At 39.3% G+C, this 8,568-nt stretch overlaps 2 pseudogenes; both read left to right on the top strand.

The window, feature by feature from the left end:
- Window positions 1-328: 328 nt before the first annotated feature.
- LOC129637077 (olfactory receptor 10AG1-like) lies at window positions 329-3,607 on the top strand (annotated as a pseudogene).
- Window positions 3,608-3,781: 174 nt separating this feature from the next.
- LOC129637076 (olfactory receptor 5W2-like) lies at window positions 3,782-5,565 on the top strand (annotated as a pseudogene).
- Window positions 5,566-8,568: the final 3,003 nt, after the last annotated feature.

The following is an 8,568-nucleotide window of genomic DNA, read 5'->3' as shown; positions in this document are numbered from 1 at the left end:
AAAGGGAAACACACAAGCTGTAAGAGCAAAATCACTAGTATAAATGAATTTAACTCAAGTTTTTGCATTTTTGAGAAGATGAAGAACAATATTATTAATACATATCTTCAGAAAAAGTGATAATTCATGGCAGAAGATAAACCTTAACTGGATAACTTTTCTTACAAATTGATTTAATAATAATGAAAAATGTAATTCACAACCTGTTAGACACCTAGCAATCATAGGTTTGTTTTTTAATGACTGGTGTACCATCTTTTATATATATAAGGAAACAAAAGCCAAAAAAAGTGAAATAACAGTACCTTTGATTGAATCATTCCCACAGATGAAATATGAAGAGATGGAAGCGGAAGACAACATGTCTACAGTGATACAATTTGTAATCGTAGGGTTTTCTTTTTTTTTTATTTTATTTTATTTTTAAACTTTACATAATTGTATTAGTTTTGCCAAATATCAAAATGAATCTGCCACAGGTATACATGTGTTCCCCATTCTGAACCCTCCTCCTTCCTCCCTCCCCATTCCATCCCTCTGGGTCGTCCCAGTGCACCAGCCCCAAGCATCCAGTATCGTGCATCGAACCTGGACTGGCAACTCGTTTCATACATGATATTTTACATGTTTCAATGCCATTCTCCCAAATATTCCCACCCTCTCCCTCTTTCACAGAGCCCATAAGACTGTTCTATACATCAGTGTCTCTTTTGCTGTCTCGTACACAGGGTTATTGTTACCATTTTTCTAAATTCCATATATATGCGTTAGTATACTGTATTGGTGTTTTTCTTTCTGGCTTACTTCACTCTGTATAATAGGCTCCAGTTTCATCCACCTCATTAGAACTGATTCAACATAGGGTTTTCTGACTTTCCAAACCTTCAAGGGCTATTATTTGGGGTATTCTCCATCATTTACATCATTATCTTTATTGGAAACAGTCTTATAATAATAATAACTATGCTTGACCTTGCACTGCACAAACCCATGTATTTCTTCCTGGCAAACGTTTCCTCCCTGGAAATCTGTTCAGTGTCCGTCACTCTCCCTAGGATTCTGATGAACCTTTGGATTCAGGACAGAAGCATTTCTGTTCTGGACTGTGCTGTCCAAATGTGCTTCTTCCTTATCCTTGGAACCACTGAGTGCTTCCTCATGGCAGTGATGGCTTATAACTGCTGTGTGGCCATCTGTGACCCTCTGCACTATCCCCTGGTCATAACCCAAAAGGTGTGCCTCCAGCTGGCTGTGGGTTCCTGGGTCAATGGAATCCCAGTGCAGATAGGGCAAGCTTGCCAGATCTTCTCTCTGCGTTTCTGTCATTCGAACCAGATTAGCCACATCTTCTATGACATTCCCCCCATTCTGAAGCTGGCCTGAGGAGATACTTTTGCACATGAGCTCTCAATTTATGCAGTAGTTCTTCTGGTTGCTGCAGTGCCTTTTATATTAATACTTGCCTCTTACAGTAAAATCGTCTGCACTATTTTGAGGTTGCCAACAGCCAGAATCAGATCAGATCAGTCACTCAGTTGTGTCCGACTCTTTGTGACCCCATGAACCGCAGCACACCAGGCCTCCCTGTCCATCACCAACTCCTGGAATTCACTGAGACTCATGTCCATCGAGTCAGTGATGCCATCCAGCCATCTCATCCTCTGTCGTCCCCTTCTCCTCCTGCCCCCAATCCCTCCCAGCATCAGAGTCTTTTCCAATGAGTCAACTCTTCGCATGAGGTGGCCAAAGTACTGGAGTTTCAGCTTTAGCATCATTTCTTCCAAAGAAATCCCAGGGCTGATCTCCTTCAGAATGGACTGGTTGGATCTCCTTGCAGTCCAAGGGACTCTCAAGAGCCTTCTCCAACACCACAGTTCAAAAGCATCAATTCTTCAGTTCTCAGCTTTCTTCACAGTCTAACTCTCACATCCATACATGACCACAGGAAAAACCATAGCCTTGACTAGACTAACCTTTGTTGGCAAAGTAATGTCTCTGCTTTTGAATATGCTATCTAGGTTGGTCATAACTTTTCTTCCAAGGAGTAAGAGTCTTTTAATTTCATGGCTTCAGTCATCATCTGCAGTGATTTTGGAGCCCAAGAAAATAAAGTCTCACACTGTTTCCATTGTTTCCCCACCTATTTCCCATGAAGTGGTGGGACCAGATGACATGATCTTCGTTTTCTGAATGTTGAGCTTTAAGCCAAATTTTTCACTCTCCACTTTCACTTTCATCAAGAGGCTTTTGAGTTCCTCTTCACTTTCTGCCATAAGGGTGGTGTCATTTGCATATCTGAGGTTATTGAGGTTTCTCCCGGCAATCTTGATTCCAGCTTGTGTTTCTTCCAGCCCAGCGTTTCTCATGATGTACTCTGCATATAAGTTAAATAAACAGGGTGAAAATATACAGCCTTGACGTACTCCTTTTCCTATTTGGAACCAGTCTGTTGTTCCATGTCCAGTTCTAACTGTTGCTTCCTGACCTGCATACAAATTTCTCAAGAGGCAGATCAGGTGGTCTGGTATTCCCATCTCTTTCAGAATTTTCCACAGGTTATTGTGATCCACACAGTCAAAGGCTTTGGCATAGTCAATAAAGCAGAAATAGATGTTTTTCTGGAACTCTCTTGTTTTTTCTATGATCCAGCAGATGTTGGTAATTTGATCTCTGGTTCCTCTGCCTTTTCTAAAACCAGCTTGAACATCAGGAAGTTCACGATTCACATATTGCTGAATCCTGGCTTGGAGAATTTTGAGCATTACTTTACTAGCGTGTGAGATGAGGGTCCATCACCAACTCCCAAAGCTTGCTCAAACTCATGTCCATCGAGTTGGTTATGTCATCCAGCCATCTCATCCTCTATAGTCCCCTTCTCCTCCTGCCTTTAATCTTTCCCAGCATCACAGTCCTTTCCAATGAGTCAGTTATTTGCATTAGGTGGCCAAACAATTGGAGCTTCACTTCAGCATCAGTCCTTCCAATGAATATTCAGCACTGATTTCCTTTAGGACCAACTGGTTGGTTCTCCTTGCTGTCCAAGGAACTCTCAAGAATCTTCTCCAACACCACATTTCAAAAGCATCAATTCTTCGGTGCTCAGCTTTCTTTTTGTCCAACTCTCATAACTATACATGACTACTGGAAAAACCATAGCTTGACTAGATGGACCTTTGTCGACAAAGTAATGTCTCTGCTTTTTAGTATGGTGTCTAGGTTGGCCATAGCTTTTCTTCCAAGGAGCAAATGTCTTTTAATTTCATGACTGCAGTCACTGTCCACAGTGATATTGGAGCCCAAGAAAATAAAGTCTGTCACCATTTTCATTGTTTCCACATCTATTTGCCATGAAGTGTTGGGATAGGATGCCATGATCTTAGTTTTTTGAATGTTGAATTTTAATCCAACTTTTTTACTCTCCTCTTTCACTTTCATCAAGAGGCTCTTTAGTTCTTCTTCACTTTCTGCCATAAGGGTGGTGTTATCTGCATATCTGAGGTCATTGATAAAGAGCTTATAGATAATATCATACTTCAGGAATGGCATGTAGATTCAGACAGAAAATTTTCAATTGCCTATCTCAGATATTTTTATTATTATCAGATAGCAATATCTCTTTAAAGAATGCCTTTTAATCAAGACTTTTCTGAATGTAAAAAGAAAATAGCACAAATAAGTTATGTCCTTTCTTATAAATATGATGTGAATGTCCAGAAGTGGTTCACATATATGTATCATTTCTCCATCATTTCTTCAAAACTTTAGACAAGAATACCAAAGAATGGAAAGAGAAAATTGCTCATCCTTAACTGAATTCATATTTAGGGGAATTACTGATAAGTCTGGGATTAAAGTGATCCTATTTATCATGTTTTTTGTTGTTTATCTCATTAACATTCTGGCAAATCTTGGAATGATTATTTTAATTAGGATGGATCCCTAGATGCATATACCCTTGTACTTTTTCCTCAGTTACCTCTCTTTCTCTGACCTCTGCTATTCCACAGCCATTGGCTCCAAGATGCTGGTGGACCTATTTGCCAGTTCAGTTCACTTCAGTCACTCAGTCATGTCCAACTCTTTGTGATCCCATGGACCGCAGCACACTAGGCCTCCCTGTCCATTACCAACTCCCAAATGCATACCCATCGAGTCAGTGGTGCCATCCAACCATCTCATCCTCTGTCATCTCTTCTCCTCCTGCCTTCAATCTTTCCCAGCATCAGAGTCTTTTCCAATATATCAGTTCTTCACATCATGTGGCCAAAGTATTGGAGTTTCAGCTTCAGCATCAGTCCTTCCAATGAAGATTCAGGCCTGATTTCCTTTAGGATGGATTGGTTGGATCTCCATGCAATCCAAGGGACTCTTAAGAATCTTTTTCCAACACCACAGTTAAAGGCATCAATGCTTTGGTGCTCAGCTTTATTTATAGCCCAAATCTCACATTCATACATGACTACTGGAAAAACCATAACCTTGACTAGATGGACCTTTGTTGGCAAAGTAATGGCTCTGCTTTTTAATATGTTGTCTAGGTTGGGACAAGGAGCAAGTGTCTTTTAATTTCTTGGCTGCAGTCACCATCTGCAGTGATTTTGGAGCCCCCCAAAATAAAGTCAGCCACTGTTATCACTGTTTCTCTATCTATTTGCCATGAAGTGATGGGGCCGGACGTCATGATCTTAGTTTTCTGAATGTTGAGCTTTAAGCCAACTTTTTAACTCTCTTCTTTCACTTTCCTCAAGAGGCTCTTTAGTTCTTCACTTTCTGCCATAAGGGTGGTGTCATCTGCATATCTGAGGTTATTGATATTTCCCCCTATTTGCCAAGAACAAGTCAATCTCTTTCTATGGCTGTGCTCTGCAATTCTTGGCCTTATGTATCTTTGCTGATGCTGAGTGTCTCCTGCTGGCTGTGATGGCCTATGACCGGTACAAGACCATCAGCAGCCCCTTGCTCTATGTGGTCAGCATGTCCAGCAGGGTGTGCTCCCTGTTCATGGATGGGGTTTTCCTGGTGGGGATAACAGTTTCTCAGATACACACAGCATTAGCATTCTATTTATGCTTCTGTGGGTCAAATGTGATTAACCATTTTTTCTGTGATTTACCTCCTCTTTTTTTTTTTTTTTTTCCTGTCCTCCTCAGATACAGAGGTCAATGAGTTAGTGATATTCACTGCTTTGGGTTCTACTGAACTGAGTACTATTTCAGGAGTCCTTGTTCTTATTTTTATATCATCCTTTCAGTCTTGAAAATCCACTCTGCTGAGGGGAGAGTCAAAGCTTTTATCACCTGCACCTTCCACTTAACGGAAGGGTCAATTTTCCAGGGAACTATGCTTTTTATATATTTCAGGCCAAGTTCATCCTACTCTCTAGATGAAGACAAAATGACCTCTTTGTTTTACACTCTTGTGATTCTCCTCCTAAATCCTCTGATATTTAGCCTATGGAACAAAGATGTAAAAGAGGCCTTAGTAAAATTGAAAGCTAAACTATATTTTAAAATATTTGTATTATGCATATGTGCACACAACCACATGCATATAGCAATTGTGTAATTAAAATTATATGGCATGACACATGAGAAACAACTTTCTCAAGTTCCTAAGTGAATAATTATTTGTATTATACTCCACTGTTAAGACTGGAAGAGGAAATGGCAACCCACTCCAGTATTCTTGCCTGGAGAATCCCTATAGAGAGAAGAGCCTGGTGGGCTACAATCCATGGGGTCACAAAGCGTCAGACATGACTGAGTGACCAAGTCAGCTTCACTGCTAAGAAATATTGTGGGTTTCCTCAGATATCATGCTTATTATGTGGGCAGGGTTTATATATGGCACTTACCAATTTTGAAAAATCTTTTGACTTTTCTACTTATGCTAATTTTTGTCCATTTGTCATTCAAACATTTCAGTCTCACTAAAACATTATGCAATGTCTTAAAGGTTTTGTTATAAAGTAAATCAAAGATTTACTGAGCGATCTTTCAGAACTCAGTCTTTTTATATTTTCTATATTAATGAATTTAAGCTGATACTAGTAGTAGACATTAATGAACTAAGCAGTTTGGTAATGAATGAGCCACAAAATCATCAAGGGATAAAAAATTTAAGGGCATTTGTGAGACATTATGGCATGTTAGGAAAACTTTTCTTTGTGGAAAAAGCTACAAACATAACATTCTTATTTTATATAAAAGATGTATAGGTTTTTATTTCTACCATATTTTATCATTTCACTGAACTCTTTTGGAACTGTTGCTCATAAAAGGCAGCCTAACTGAAAATATTGTCTGAAAATTAAAGCCTAAGACAAACAGGGCATCAGTGGATTGGCAGGTATTGTGCAGTAAATAAACATGTAATCTAGTTAATTTGTCTCCATTCAAATGTCAGATGTATATTACAACATCTAAAGACTGATTTAACCTACATATTGGTCCATTATATTGGATCTAATAAATATGATACAAAAAAAGAAAAATAATTAAGCTCATTAAATGGAAGTCAAAAATAGTATTGCAGCAGACAACATTTGATTAAAATAGGCTTACTCGTCTGGAATTGGATAACTTAAAGAACTGAGTGTTTTTTAGGAAATTCACAATTCAAATCCAAGTTGTGGCAATGGCATGGAGACACTCTTCTATTCCACGAATATTCTTGAAATTCCACAAAAATAGGGAACAGCATATCAAAAGACTCTGATGTATTCTAGGCTGTCTACTTCAGTCCTCATCACTAACTTTCCTTCTTTGCATAGAACGTCCCTCTTACACATCATTGATGACTGATGGAAAATATCTGTAATGTCAGTTGTTACTTCTTGTCTTTCATTTCTAATTTTATTGACTTGAGTCTTCTCTTTACTTCTCTCGATGAGTCTGACTGAAGGTTTATCAACTTTGTTTATATTCTCAAAGAACCAGATTTTAGTTTCACTGATATTTGTTATTATTTTATTTATATTTTTCATTTATTTATGCTCTGATCTTTATGTTTTGGTTCCTTTTATTAACTTCAGGTTTTGTTTATTCTTTCTCTAAAGAGGAGAGTGAAAAATTTGGCTTAAAGTTCAACATTCAGAAAACTAAGATCATCGTATCTGGGCCCATCACTTCATGGCAAATAGATGGGGAAACAGTGGACACAGTGGCTGACTTTATTTTTTGGGGCTCCAAATTCACTGCAGATGGTGATTGCAGCCATGAAATTAAAAGATGCTTACTCCTTGGAAGGAATGTTATGACCAACCTAGACAGCATATTAAAAAGTGAAGACATTACTTTGTCAACAAATGTACATCTAGTCAAGGCTATGTTTTTTCCAGTGATCATGTATGGATGTGAGAGTTGGGCTATAAAGAAAACTGCAGCTGCGGCTGCTGCTAAGTCGCTCCAGTCCTTCTGACTCTGTACTACCACATAGATGGCAGCCCCTGCATCCTTAGGATTCTCCAGGGAAGAACAATGGAGTGGGTTTTCATTTCCTTCTCCACTGCATGAAAGTGAAAAGTGAAACTGAAGTCACCCAGTTGTGTCCGGTTCTTAGCGACCCCATGGACTGCAGCCTACCAGGCCCCTCCATCCATGGGCTTTTCCAGGTAAGAGTACTGGAGTGGGTTGCCATTGCCTTCTCCTAAAGAAAGCTGAGCACCGAAGAATTGATGCTTTTGAACTCTGGTGTTCGAGAAGACTCTTGAGAGTCCCTTGGATTGCAAGGAGATCCAACCAGTCCATCCTAAAGGAGATCAGTCCTTGGTGTTCATTGGAAGGACTGATGTTGAAGCTGAGACTCCCATACTTTGGCCACCTGATGCAAAGAGCTGACTCATTTGAAAAGACTCTGATGCTGGGAAAGGTTGAGGGCAGGAGGAGAAGGGGATGACAGATGATGAGATGGCATCACTGACTCAATGGACATGAATCTGGGTGAACCCAGGGAATTGGTGATGGACAGGAAGGCCTCGCATGCTGCGATTCATGGGGTCTCAAATAGTCAGACATGACTGAGTGACTGAACTGAACTGAATTAAGATTTTCTTTAAAATACATGATGAAACTTTGTTTACTAGAGGTGAACATTTTTATTTTAGTGAAAAGAAAAAAAAAAACTGAGAAAAAATAAAATATATCTAAGAAACTCATACTGCAAAATATTAGTACCTGTGACTAAACTCATGATGTTTTCTTGTGTGTGGTTTTATCTTCCGGCACATTCAGTGTTGTCTCTGGAATAATTTAGGGTATATTTCTATGTCTGTGTCAGAGCTCTGGATTTTTCAATTTTTTTGTTCTCAGAAATATGTGACAAATATGCTAGTGTTGTAAAGAATCCACCTGCCAATACAGAAGGCACAAAAGATGTGGGAAAGATCCCTGGGTGGGTAAAATCCTCTGGAGGAGGAAATGGCTTCCAGTCCAGTATTCTTGCCTGAAAAATTCCATGGACAGAGGAGCCTGGTGGGTTATAGTCCATGGAGTCACAAAGATTTGGACACAACTGAGCAACTGAGCACAACACGGTTTCATATGTGGGATTATTGACACAGAAATATAG

This window comes from Bubalus kerabau, chromosome 22 (genome assembly GCF_029407905.1).
Source record: "Bubalus kerabau isolate K-KA32 ecotype Philippines breed swamp buffalo chromosome 22, PCC_UOA_SB_1v2, whole genome shotgun sequence".
Classification (NCBI taxonomy): Eukaryota; Metazoa; Chordata; class Mammalia; order Artiodactyla; family Bovidae; genus Bubalus; species Bubalus kerabau.
Note: the sequence above shows the minus strand (reverse complement) of the source record. Positions and strands in the feature narration are given on the sequence as shown.